This window comes from Ciconia boyciana, chromosome 12 (genome assembly GCF_034638445.1).
Source record: "Ciconia boyciana chromosome 12, ASM3463844v1, whole genome shotgun sequence".
Taxonomy (NCBI): domain Eukaryota; kingdom Metazoa; phylum Chordata; class Aves; order Ciconiiformes; family Ciconiidae; genus Ciconia; species Ciconia boyciana.
Genome location: NC_132945.1, coordinates 23,875,617 through 23,889,492, shown reverse-complemented (window position 1 = coordinate 23,889,492; position 13,876 = coordinate 23,875,617). Strand labels below are relative to the sequence as shown.

Below are 13,876 nucleotides of genomic sequence, written 5' to 3'. Positions count from 1 at the left end.
GCCATAGAGAGCGAGCCGCGGGGTAGAGCGCCCGCACCCATAGAGACGCTATGGGCTGAAGCGCGCACGGGGGCGGCGCGGGCCGGGCCAGCACCGGGCTCTGCGGGAGAGCGGCACGGCCCGGCCCGCACCGGGCGGCAACGGAAAACGCTACCAAGCGCAGCCCCGACGGCTACAAAGAGCCGGGAGGCCGTTGTATAGAGCGCCGCACGCACCATGGAGACGTGGGAGGGCGGATAGAGCGCCGCACACATACCCACCCACACCATAGAGACCTGGCTGTCCTGAGAGCGTAGAGACAGCGGGAGCGGCGAAAAGTCTCTGTGCATGGAGCCTGTCTCCGGAGAGGCTGCCGCCATGGAGCAGGCGGGGCGTGCGATGAGCGCCGCTGCTGGGAGCGTGAAGAGGCCCTTTGCTTCTTTGACCCCGGGGAAAGACCATAGAGAGGCACGCCGCAGCGTAGAACGTCGCGGGGACGGGGTGTGCGTGAGGGAGCGACGCATGCGCACTGCCCCGGGGCACGAGCCGGCAGGGCGGGGTGCTGCCATGTTGCCGATGGCCGCAGGGTCGGGACCGGCGCGGGGACGGGGACGGGGCCGGGCTCGGGCTCGGGCTCGGGCCCAGCTCGGGCTCGGCGGCCCCGGCCCCGGCCCCGGCCCGCTGCTTCCCTCGTCCTGGCTGCGGCCTGCGCCCGGGGAGGCTCGAGGCGTGGCGGGGAGCGGAGCCGCGCCGGGCCGAGCCTTCGGGAGTTGCCGGCATCAGCCGGGGGCGGGAAGGGGGGGGGGAGCAGACACGACCTTTTGGGGTATAAAATAGTAATTTTCATCTAAAGGCACCGGAACACCAGCTTGTGTGGGGGGGAGGCTGAGGGGAGGCGCGGAGCCGGGCGGCGGAGCCGGGCAGGCAGCGGGCCCGCCCGCCGGAGGGCCGCCTCGTCCCGGCCGTGGCGGCTGCCGCCTCCCCCCGGCCGCCTCAGCCTCCCGCCGCCTCGCTGGGGCGTGTTCCCAGCCCCGAAGGCGCCCTGGGGCTTCTCCCAGCCAGCCCCGCTGGTCACCCTGCCCCGAGCAGGGGGGACACCGCGGGGTGCCTCGGGGCAGCAGCTCTGGCCCCGGGTGCTTCGGGTTTTTCTCTAGGACGAAGCGTCTTCAGGGCAGGATCATCGTGGGAGTGAGTTGCTTTTGGGCACGGATCCAGAGGGAGCCGGATCCGAAAGCAGGAGCACGCAGGTGGCTCTAGGGACGCGGGGCTGGCAGCGTGGGGTGACAATAGATGACACATGGTGGCACTGGAGCGCTGAGATTTGGTTACGTGTGGGTAGCCATAACCCATCGATCATAGGCTTAAATGTGATGCTTCTGTAGAGGAGGGGAGAGCCCCCCCCGCACCCCTCTCATCCCGTCAGCAGTTCTCCGTGCCCCATCTGTGGTGCTGAGGAGAAGCCCCCCGCAGCCCCTGTTCCTCCCTGCGCGTGGTCTGAGGTGGCTGTCTGGCCTGGAGAGTGTCCCGGGACGTCCCTGTCAGCTGGGGACAAGCTGGCAGGCAGCGGGGATGGCAGAACCTCCCATGGCGGGCTAACCCTGCCGCCACCCAGCACCTTGGATGCATCCTGAGCGGTGCTGAGCCCCAGCCTCCTCGGACGTGCTGCGTGTCTGGGTCACTCTGGGACAGGGGACGCATCCCTGGCAGGCAGCTGCCCTGTTTCGTGCTGGAGACGGGGCAGGATGAGGTCTCGGTTGTGCCGCCCCAGTACCTGCGTAGACAAACCACCCCAGCGAAGCAGCGAGTGTGTTTCCCCAGCGTGGTATCTGTGCTGTGCCTGAACTTCCGCACCCGGTTTTCCAAAATTCAGGCCTTTTTGAGTCCTTCCAGTTTCCCTGCCATCGCGCTCCTGGGTGTGCTTGGTCTGGCAAGGGGCAGAACAGCCGCTTGCCACGATTGCCTTCGCAGCGAGGGGACGTGGTGGTGTGTCACCGCAGCTTTCTGTTTTCTGAGAGTGTTTTTCAGGAAAGGGGTGGGGGTGGCGCCTGGAACAGGCAGAGGAGCTGGCGGGGATCTGCTGCTTCCCAAAAACTCGGTGCAGTTCCCAGGGGAGATAAACAAGTTAGTCACTCGGTGAGCTCACGGCAGAGGCATCTTGGCCTCCATGAGAATTCGTCGCGGGCCCTTCCCGGGCTGCCGGGGTGCAAGCACGCCCCAGTGCCGGCTCCCTGGAGGAGGCAGCGGCTGCGTGGCCACGGGCGATGGCCGGCCCCGTGCTCCTCGTGCTCGGGCAGTGCCCGTCGCCTGTCCCTTGGTCCTTCTCCCGCGCACTGTGGTCCTGGCAGGAAGCCCCGGCGCCTCTCCCACCGTGCCCTGGCACTCGCAGCCCCTCTGACGCAGCCCCTGAGCCGAGCAGGGACTCGCCTGGGTGTCTGCGGGATCCAGGTGCGTTCCTGATGTGAGCGGTGGATGTGTGCAAATACGAATAAATAGTGAATCGGCTGAAGGGCTGCTGTCAGGGGTCTGGGGGAGACTGGGGGGCTCTGAGGAGGGATGATCCCCCTCCCGAGGTTCTCTGCTGGCTGTGTTTGGGATGCGCAGTGCAGTGGCATCAGGATGTCCCATGGTTTGTGGCTCGTGGGGTTGTTTCTTAGACGAGCCACCGTTCGGGGTGTGGAGCGTGGTCTCTGGAGCTCACCGGGGTTTGCGGTCCCTCTTGTGCCCCGCAGAGCTGAGCCCGCGCTGCTGGCACGTACCCCCTGGGTCTCGTGGGGCGGGGGCAGGCAGTGCCGCGGCCCCGGCCCCCCTTGGAGCTGCGCTGGCCGGCTGCGGTCTCCCGCAGGTGCCCCGGCCCTGTCGGACATGCACCTGCTGCTTGGCCCCGGCACGTAGGATCTCGTGTGCTGGGAAAGAAAGTGCCTGGGAGCTTTCTGGGGATTTCCCAGGGAGAGTTGGGATCTGGGAATTTTCTGCCTCCCCTCTTCTCCCCTCCTTCCTCCAGCAGCGGCTCTCACTCGCATGCTAGTCCCGGGGTCACAAACAGTTTTAAAAAAAGCAACAGCCCACACAATGCTCTTTCCTTCTCTAACGGGTGCTGGTGACGAGATACCGCATCCGGCCCGGAGGATACAGAATTAGCCCTCCGCCTGGGAAAGGCCCTGCCAGTCCCTGCCGGCAGCTCCAGCGCCGCGGGGCTCTGAGGTCAGCGGCGCATCGCCACGCGCGGAGGAAAGTGACTCCGCATCCTACAGATGCATCCTCTGTTGGGCTCGCTCGTTCCCCTCTGATGGGTCGTGCAAGGAATCAGTTTCTCTTCCCCGCTCGTGGGATTCCTTGGAGGTCGCGTTGCCGGCGCTGATGTCAAGCGGTGCTTTCTGTGACGTGCAGGGCGCGTGCAGGTTTCTCTCCATATGTGGCTTCTGTGCTGGCAAAACTTGGGGGATATTTCCGCAGGTCAGGACAGGGAATTCACATTTTACGGGAAATGTGGCAATTTCCACAACAGCAGCAAGAATAAAGGGCGGCCGAGCAGGTAGGGGATATTCCTGGAAATGGTTCTTAGGACAAAAATTCTGAAAAATGTCAGTGTGGGTGTAGGAGCTGTTTCATTTTGCTGCACATCCAGCCCAACCTGAATGTCGCCGTCCAGCCCAGCTCAACCCAATACAACCCAAAGAGCACAACTCAACCCAACCCAACCTGAATGATGCAGCCCAGCCTACCCCAACCCAACCCAACACGAATGACCCAACACAGCCCAACCCAAGAGGAATGATCCAACGTGACGCAACCCAATGAGAATGGCGCAATCCAACCCAACGTGAATGATACAACCCGGCCCAACTCAACACAACCCAACAAAACCCATCATGGATGACACAGCACAGCAAGATCAGAGGAAAATCCAGAGGACCTTTAAGAACGCTCAAGGAGAGGAGGGTCCATGGACTGGAGCTCCAGTTGCTGGCTGGTCCTACCCTACCCCTGCTGCAAGGCTGTTGTAGCGAAATAGAAAGAGCAAAACAACCTCTACCCACCAGGACTTCCCCTCGAAACAGGCTGTGAACTGGTGAAACATGGCTGTGCTCGGGACCTGAGAGTCCAGGGGGATTTTCTGGTGTCTAATAAGGGGTTGAGCCTCTCTGCGCCTCCTGACTCTCTCCTTTCATGACGCTTACAAGGACTAAAGTCACCTCTCAACATCTGTCTCTTACAGTGATACTGGTCAGTGATTTCAGGAGGGAACAGAGCCCAGCAGGAAAACCTGGAGCATGCAACCGTGTTCAGAAAGCGAGCTAAAACCTGAAGCAAAGCCCCTGGTGCGGCTGTGATCCTGACTGCGGTGTGCGGCCGCCTGTGCAGCGCTTGATCCAAGGGCTATCGGAGCCAAGGGACACATGCCAAGTCCCTTCGGGCGCAGCGGTGGGCTGCCCGTGGGGCCGCTCGTGGCATCACTGGCTTTGCTGCTCCGGCGTTACTTCTCCCTAAGGCCAAGCTCCCACTCCCAAGAATGCATCACATCCCCATGGAAACACAAATGCTTATTTATTTGACTTGTTTCAGTATTTTTTTTTTTAATTTAATTGAAACCCTCCCCTTCTTTTTTTTTTTTTTTTTTGTTGGTTATTCGAAGGAAGGAAGGAAGCCCAAACTCGGATGTTTGTTTGTTCTGTCCTGGCCGATGTTCCCTTGGTCGTGCTCCAGTGGCCAATAAGCTGGCAGGGAACGGGAGCATGGAGCACGGCAGAGCCTGGGAAAGGCCGGGACCCCGCTTCCCCCGGCCTTACGTCATGGTTTCTCTCCGATTAGCTTGGCCTGGGGGCCGCGTGCTGCCAGCTGCCTCCGCTGCCTCCGCTGCCTCCGCTCCCCCTCGGACAGGCAGCGCCTGCCTGCCAGCGCCTTTGTCACCAGCTCACGGGACCCTTGGTGGGACGTCTGCAAGGAGAGCATCTCCTTGCAATCCACGTTCTCTCCACCCTGCCCTGGTGTCATCTTCTGAGCCCCTGACCCACGGTGTGGCTGGGACCCCACGATTCAGCCCTGGCTGGAGACCATGGAGGGGGAGAACCCGCAAAGGATCTGGGCTGGGGTGTGAGCTGTGCTCTTCTCACAGGCCTTCACCCTCTTCATCCCGGCAGGTCCCACTCAACCACGGGCATCCAGTGATGTCTGGGGTGGTTACAGACCCCAGACAGAGGAGGAGGGGGTGCTCGCAGGTCTGAGCGATCAGTCAGGAGCTCATCCCGCGGCTCCTGACACAAGCCATTAGGTTGGAAAGTCTCTCCTTCCTCCAAGCTGGGGTATGTGCTCGACGTGGCCCGAAAGAGGCAAATATTGATGGGGTATTGAATATGATGGGTAGGGGAGCTGGAGGCTTTGTGGTCCTCTCGCTCCCTGCTCCCTGTTGAGGGCAGGGACGCAGTTCAAGGGAAAGGGGAATGTGCAACGGGGGCTCGATCAGCTCTGGAGACTTCTGAAGCTCTCCTGGGAAGAGCATCTGCCCAGGGATGTTGGTTGGGGTGGCTCTGCGGGAGGTGAGACCCTGCCAGGATTGCTGGGGTCGGAGACACATTTGGGTGGGCTCAGGAGACGAGTCCCTGGGACCCTTGCAGGGTAAACGAAGATGCTGGAGGTACTGGAGGGAGAGGCGTGGTGGAAAATGCCGGAGCAAGAAGGCAACGGGAGGTTGTCTCTCTGTTAGAAATGGGGCATTCGCTCTCACTGGTCTTTTCTTTGCAGCAGTGGAGGGGCCCTGAAGACACCCTTTGGGTGCTGTGGGTGTCCCCCACCACCACCCAGCTCCTGCCGATGTCCTCATGCAGGAGACTTGAACTTCTCCCAGCCAAGGCAACGCAAGCGGCTCCCAGACCTCCTGCCTTGAGCCCCACATCCCAGCAGCTCTTCTGCCTTTTGCTCGTCTGCCATGGAGCAGTTTTCCCCTGGGCTCCCAGCAAATTTCCTCATCTCTTCCAGCACCTCAGTGCCTTGGGAAAGTCGGAGGAGATGGCTCAGATGATGCAGAGCACCGCTGTGGGCATCTGGGCCCGATGAGGAGAGCACGAGGGGCTGAGGAGGGAGGTCTCTGCCCATCTTTTGGCACACTCGCCTGCCTCTTCCGTGGGGGCAGGTTCCCTGGCTCTGGGTCCCTTCTCCCGACCCCATGCATTTGGCAAAGCGTCCACCCCGAGCTGTGCAGCCTCTCGCTCTGCAGGAGGGTGGTGGGCATGGGGGTCTTTCCTGGGGAGCAAGTGGGGATGCTCGGGGGGGTCCCCGGGCTCTGTGCGAGGCCAGGTGACCCCCAGCACCGTGCGGTGCAGCAGCCACCGTGCTGGCTTGCTGCCTGCTGGCCCGGGCGCTCATTCCAGAGGATAATATATAGCTTTGATGCTGCTAATTGGAGCTCTTTCCCTACGCTTCCTCCTTTCAATCTTCCTCCGCCCTCGGCTCTGCAGGGTCAATAAGTGATTCGCATTAAAGCGGAGTCTCTGTCGGTTCCCGTGTGTCTACGGCAGCCGGGTCTCTGCCAGGGCGGCTGGGAGGAGGGGGCTGCCTCAGCAGGGTGAATCCTCCAGACCCTCCGGGGATGGGAGACGAATCCTTGCGGGTCTCCTCTGTCCAAACCTTCTCCTGCCACGGGGCTCTGCTTCCTTTCCCTGAGCCCCCGGGGTCCCCCTGCTCCTCCTCTGTCTCCCTCCCTCACCTCAGCCCCTGCCTCTCCTCCGTCGGATCCCCCCGCCCTGGGCTGGCCATCAGCAGACAGCCGCTATCGATTTTCCTGGTTCAGCAAAACCCAGCAGCGAGGGGAGCGCAAGCCAGGGCTGGGCAGCGGTGACGTGCGATGGCAGTGCTGTCGCGTCTGCGAGCCGGGCGCGAGGGTGACGGGGGAGCCGTCTGGGGAGAGCTGTCACGGTCCCCCAGGTCCCCGCCAGCTCTGTGTCCGGTTTTCTGGGAGACTTGGGTGGCTCTTCCTCCCCTGTGCCCTGAGCAGCCCTGGTTCATGAGACCCAGTGGTGGGGAAATGCAGCTGCTCCATGGGACCCTTCTGGAAACCCTTCAGCGGGGAAGCAGGAAACCCTCAGCCCTCCCTGCTTTGGGGGTGAACAGTCCTTTGCTCTCTCCAAACAGACCCAGGTGGATCCGGACGCGCTTTCCCCAGGGAGCCAGTGATTTTCTCAAGCCCATTCCCAGCTGAAATCCTACATGTCCTTCTGACCTGCCCAGGGACACTGGCAGCGGAGGAGAAGCTACGTCCAACATTGAGGCTGCATCATCGCCCTCCTTCCAGCCTGCTCTGTCATGGCCCCCGGCAAAGATACTTAGGATCGTGGCGTCTTGGAGAGCAGCAGCCAACCTCCTCCTCCGGCTGTGCCCTGGGGTCTTCCACATCTCCCATAGCATGGGAGCGGGAAGGATCCTTCCCAAATCATTGCAGACCGAGAATAAGCCATTGCACCTATCAGAAGTGGTAAACTGAGTCAGGAACTGTGAACCGACTTAATTTCCTCATTTCCATGAATGGGTGCTTGGTGGTGTCCTCCAGAAAGGGAGGAGTTGACCAGTGTGGGCAAAGACTTTTTTGGACTTTATTGCCTGTGTATTTGTTGTGGAGCAGCAGGTCCTTTCCCAGGCTGCTCTCCCACCCTCCGCTCATGGAAAATAATAAAACCTTCAGCCTCACGTTGCCCCCGTAGGAAAATCTTCAGCCTTACATTGCCCGCCCTGGGAAAATGGGGTGTCCCTGGAGGGACAGACACCCAGGGTGCTGGCGCAGGTGAAGGTGCAGGGCTGGGGCAGCATCTGCACCTTCCCGTGCCTCCCGATGGAGATGGGGAAAGGTGAGCCTTTATACAGCCAAAATTTCCCCTCCTGTGCTGGGGGTGGGTGCTTTTCCTGCCCCAGAGCAGATATTTGGGGAGGGCGGAGATCAGCCTCCCCCGGGCGTGAGCGGGAGAAAGTGGGACGAGTCAGGTGGAAGGCACGCAGAGACCGAGCCCGTTAAATCCAGGACCTCAGTGGCTCCGTGTGTCCAAGCTGAGGGTCGGAGCCCCGCTAGGACCCATGTCCTGTGTCCCCCGGTCTGCCCCACGGCTCCTGCACGGCCTCCCCAGCATCATCCCGGTGCCCCATCCCTTGCGCTGGGGGTTCAGGCCGTGCCTCCTCTCCCACCCCGCTGGGGCCTGGGAGCAGCACTGCCATCGGGAGGGGACGCAGCCCTGTAGCAGGGCTCCCCAGCTCAAAACTGCCCAACAAAACGCTGCGGTCTCTCCTTGCCAGGTGGCCAGCACTGCTGGATGTGGTCCCCGAGCAAGGGACATCCCGATGCTACCCACCTCCGAGGCAGGAGGGTGGTGCGCGCAGGTCCCCCTTTTTGCCAGTCGCCGTATTTTGGAGCGAGGGCAGCTCTGCCTGCACTGAAGGCAGCGTGACCGTGGGGGGCTGCCTGCTAACTCCCCCTGCTCCGCTCCGTCCCCCTCGGGGCATCCCTGGGCTCACTCCCTCTGCTCACACCCCTGTCCTTCACCCCAGGGATGTCCTTCACCCCGGGGCCACCGCTTTGGCTGCTGCACAGCCCCTTTCTCCGTCCGTCCCAACTTTCCCACTGCCTGCAGCCGAGCCTGGCCCTGCCCCAGCCCTTCCACGGCCCCTCGGGTCTCTGGCTCAGAGCGGAGGAATGCGGATCTCCAGCCCAGGGTCTCTTTGTCCTAATAAATGGCCCGGGGGGGGTCTTGGTGTCAGGGGCACTTGGCAGGAAGGCAGATGGCATGGTCATCCCCATCCAGGAGAGCCCCTGCGCTCAGCCCCACGCTGGCAGGGCAGTACGGACCAGCAGCATCCCTGGGGAGCATCCCTGGACTGCCAGGACCTGCCCGGCCGCTCTGGGAAGCCTTGGGAATAGCCGGAGGAGACCCCAGCCCCACATCAACCTCCTCCTCACCTTTCCAAGCCCATTAAAGGGCTTTAAGCATCTCTGCTGCTCTCCATCACCGGCTCTGCGGGGCAGAGCTGGGGCACGGTGTTGGGGTTGGTGCCGGTGTGAGAGAAGACCCCTCCTTGTTGCGTGCTCAGCCCCCTGTTCCTCCTGATGGGGGGTCCCACCACACCAAGTGCCAGTGGCCGGGATCTGCAGCCGGACAAGCTCCAGCCACTGCTGAAAGGTGGCTTTTTGGGGGGGTGCGGGCAGCTGGGGGACACTGGTGTCACCCCCCTCTTCCCGATGGGGACCTGAAGCCTGTCTTGGCAGATGCTTTTCCTGGGAACCACAGCGAGGGACAGACGAGCCAGGTTTGCGAGAGCCCGGAGCAGAGCATCAGCTCACCGTGGGTCTGACCACCACCCTCCCCGCTTCGCTGGCTCCAGCTGGGCTCAGTTTGGGGGCGGGAGGGGAAATCCTCTGGCCCTGCCATGCTGGAGGTGGGAGCAGACCACCCTTCTGGCCGGACCGGGAGACCTTCAACCTCCGAGGCATTGCCTGCACCTCGGGGGCTTGCTTACGGGCTTTGGGCATCTTCTGCTTTGTCGTGTGCAATGGGTGGACGTGCTCAGGGGATTTTTGGGGCTCACACCACAGAGCAGGTGCCCGCGGGGAGGCGGGAGATGGGCTGTGTTGGGGGGCAGCGAGGGATGGGGTGTCAGGGGGTCACAGCCGTGGGGCAGAGCCTCTCTGTCTCACCAGAGGAAGGCAAGGAGGTGAGAGAAGGTCAGCAAAGTTTTTGCCTGGTCCAAAAGCACTTAGGCAGGAGGGTCCAAGCCTCCAGATAACCACTGTTATTTAATTTATTTTTTCTAAATAAAAAAAAGGAAGGAAGTTAATAAATAATGTAAAGTGGAGAATGCATTAATGAAAGAGAGAGCGAGGGAGAGAGAGGAAAAGAGAGGAAGGGACAGGGCAGAGTGAGAGCGTGGGGCGGGGGGGGAGATATTCCTGCCTGTATCGATTGGATATGATTACATTAGACCTATCAAATATTCATACTACATTCCACAAGAGGTCATTGTGTGTGTTTTTCCAATTTAGCTCTGCCTTGGCACAAGGAGCAGGCTCCGAGTGGGAAAAGGGCTGTGCAAACGGCTCCAGCTCCGGGCCCCGGGGATGTCACCCACCGGATGCCCTGGTCCGGGTGGGATGTTGGGGCTGGGGGCGAGTGGGGAAGGGGATGCCGAAGGGGGTGCGGAGGGGATGCTGAGCTGGCTGCTGGCCCTGCGGGTCCTTCGCAAAGCCCTTGAGGGCTGTGGGTCGTACGTGGGCGCAGCGACCGCTGCCCAAGTAGCGACACGAGGACACGTGCGTCCCAGCTCCAGCACCTTGCTCCTCCCTGGCAAGCGTTTCTGCTCCCTCCCCAGGCAAACTCAGCAGCTGGAGGTCACTATTTACCGGTCGCTATAGGCTGTTCCTTACCCAAGAGCACCTTAATGGAGGACTTCAACTGGGACCTCCCTTCGCCAGCCGGGAAGGGTCAGCCCGGGCCACAGAGGGAGGCAGGAGGCGGATGAGATGCCGTGTGGAGGGCAGGCGGGAAGGTGTGGCAGGTCTCCCACCACGGTGCCCCTCTGCCAGGGCATGCCGGCTCCTCTCACCCTGCCTCCGTCCCCTCCGTGCTGCCTTCGCTGGCCAGGATCCTCGCAGAGGCGGGTGCCCCTGGGAGAGGACCACAAGGGAGAAGGACCCGCAGCATCAGCGGTCCCGTCTCGGGTGGCTTTCAAGGACACAGCTGTCCAGTGGCTGGAGAGAGCCATCGGGGTGGGCTGAGCCCACCTTGCAAAACCCACCCATGGCGGCCCTTTGCCCTGGGGAGGCAGCTGGGGGGCTGCTGCCCGATTTTACTTCCATCCGAGGCACTTCCCTTGCCTGTGCCTCAGTTTCCCCGTACTGCAATGCCGCTGGCGGGGGACGCGGCCCCGTACCTCCACCTTCCCGCAGCATCACCGGGGCACTGCTGCCGTCCCCACCGCTCCCGGCCCCGGCTGCTCCACCAAGGCTCCCGCTGCCCTCCGTCCCGCTGCGGCCCCGGCCAGCGTGAGCCAGCGCTGCGTTCTCTCCTTACATTAATAAAAATTTTACAGCACGGTGGCAGGAAATGCATTTTCAGTTCATCTGCTGCAGCTATTAGATTACCAGGAAATGGCTGGCTGGCCGGCGGCCAGGGCCTCCAAAGGGCCGGCGCACGCCCAGCGCAGGGCGGAGGGAGAAGGCGAGCGGAGCCCATCGTGCTGACGGGCACTGGGCTGAGCCGATGAGACCGGTCCCGATCATCCTGGATGTCCCCATGGTGTGCCAGGCTGTCCCCCACCGGCTCTGCCCGTGCGCCTCGGGCGCCAGGTGGAAGGCTGCCTGGGGATGCAGAGCAAGGGATGCTCCGAGCTGGCAGGGACGGATCCATTCCCCGCTGTTTTGGGCAGCTGGGGTGAGACGAGGAGGCATCTCTTGATGAACCTCCACTCCATCCTAAGAGCAGCAGAGCCCAGACCGGCTGCAGCCTCTGCTGAGGCTCTGCTGGGACTGGAGAGAGGTGGAAGATTTGGGGCTGGGACAGGGAGGCTGCATGCACCGAGCGCGGAAGGTCTCTGCAGAGGCTGGTTATTCCAAGCCATGGGATTTCGGGCTGCCAGGCTGGGCTGGAGTCAAGAGGAGCATGGGAAGGAGTTAAATTTGTGTTGTCTTTAAAAAAGCCGGGAGGAGGGGGTAGGTGCGCTGGCTATAAATACCTCTGAGGTGGCAGTGCTAATGAAGGGAGGGAATTGTGAGCAGCCCCTTGGAGAGGAGGGCCGGTGGCTCCAACGGCCCAGGGGAGGGACACGGTTTTTAGGCTAGGCAGTGTTTTTAGGAGAGCCCTCTTAGAGGTGACTGCGGCCGAGTGCTGGAGCCGGCCTCTACAGGTGGGACAGCTTCGTGCTGTGACCCCTCTGAGTCCGGCCCGGCTGCGTGCCCGGGGGTTCCCAAAGGGTCGGGCACCAAAGCAAAGCATCTTCCTTTGGTGGAGATGATGCCCTGGGGCTGCAGCTGGGCTGGCTCTGCCCCGCTCCAGCTGCGCTTTTGGGGTGCACGGGGTGGTCCCTCCTCTCGGGGCACTCCGACGAGCATCCACGAGCGGGGCTGGGCTCCGGAGAGATGCTTGAGGCTCCCTGCCCGTGCCTGGCCGCGGCTTTGGGGGTCTTAAGCCCTCGCTGCCTGCTTGGCCTCCCAGAGCCCCTGGCTCTGTGAGCGGGATGCTGCGTTTGGGCAGGAGGTGACCCCAGCCCTCTGCTCCCCCAGCCCCGCCGCGGTGACATCTCCACTCTGGTCCCTGCAAGCCGGGACCAGATGGGAGAGGACACCCGGGCAGCGGGAACTGAGGGATGGCGAAGGGGGAAAGCAAGGGGTGATGGAAGGGAGTGGAGCGAGCAAGGGAGCAAAGTGTGGGGAGAAAGCAAGGTCTGAGCCTTGCTGAGGTTTATTAAAGTTTAACAGAAAAGAAACCCTGGTTTGCGTGGAGGGGACCAGCTATTTTTAGCCGTGGGTAGGATGTCAGCTCTGAAAATAGCCTGCTACCAGATCCTAATGAAATCCTCTCTCTTTGGCTCTCACCCGGAGCGAGTTTGGAGGGGGAGGATCGCTGTCACACCCGCAGCCGAGGAGCTCCTGACATTCACAATGACTCGCCTTATTTTTTATTTATTTTTTTTTTTCCTTCCCCCTCCGGTTTCTCCTATTCTTCCCGGCTCTGCCTTACACCGAGCAGAGGAGTCACCAGCCAAAAAAGTGAATGCGGGGGTGGTGCTGCTTAGCTACCACCAAATCCCAGGCAACATGTGACCAGATTGGCAATTTAATACCAAGCCTTTCTCCCCTGCACACGCGCGCTCTCAAGTTAAAGTGACATTGAAACGGGAACTCAAAGTGCTGAAGGCAAAGAAATTGGGGGGAGCTGCCTCCCCCCCGCCTGCCGACTCCATCCCTGGGGAATGAGTTTTGCTCAGTGGGGGATGAGAGGGCTCGGTCGGGAGTGGGAAGGGTGGTACCCGGGCGAGGGAGGACGCTCGGGTCAGGTACCTGGGCTTGGAGGGGAAGAAGAGGTGGAAGACCTGCTGCTGGGTGCATGGACCGGCTGGTCTGCGGAGAGCTGAGCACACCTGGGCATCTGCAGGAGGGATATCCGATACGCGTGGTGGAGCTCAGTCTGGGACCTCTGGAAAGCATGAAGAAGATTTGAAATGGTGGGTGGCGACTGCTCCTAGGAAAGATCAGGGTGGTGGAGAAGCACCACAGGGAGCGTGGGGCACAGGAGCCAGGGAGAGAAACGGCCCTGAGGGCTTGGGGACAGAAGAGACAGTCGTGGGAGCATCACGTCCCCATCAAGCCAGGGGCTGAAGGTGCCATACAGACACAGGTTGGATGAAGAACACGTGTCCTGCGGATGCAGGGTCAGGCCTGGCAAGAGGGACCGGTGCTCCATGGGCTTTCTGGGGACATTCAGGGTCCGGAGGGTGCAAACCCTTCGGTACTTGATTCCCCGGTGGGTGTAGCAATGGGGTTTGGGTGGGGAAATATACATCTCCCACCCACGGCACCCCACACAGACCTCAAGCTGTGGCTCACCAAAGACAGCCTGTTCCTAACGGGAACGAGAAGCCTTCAGCTCCGCGCCCTTCGTCTGCCCAAGGAAGGACCCCACGCAGCCGGCCGGCTGACACGGTGCGAGGGATCCAGCTGCAGAGCTGGCTGCCTGTACCGCAGGCAGAACGCGTGCCCAGGCACCTGCCAGCCCTTCCAGGGAGCTGGAAGATGGAGCTAACAATTTCCCAGGGAGGAAACGCCTGTGTTGACAGGCCCCCCAATATCTCTATGACCGATGCACCGTCCGGCTCAGGTTCCCGAGGAGCTCAGGGCTGGCGTCTCTGTGTCACACATCTGAAGCCACAC

General features: G+C 61.8%; 1 long non-coding RNA gene across 1 annotated transcript; it reads left to right on the top strand.

Annotated features, from left to right (window-relative positions):
- The first annotated feature begins 8 nt into the window (after positions 1-8).
- On the top strand, positions 9-7,656 carry LOC140658582 (uncharacterized). The gene is made up of 2 exons (XR_012044784.1): positions 9-5,279; positions 5,719-7,656. It is a non-coding gene; the product is annotated as an uncharacterized lncRNA (long non-coding RNA).
- Positions 7,657-13,876: the final 6,220 nt, after the last annotated feature.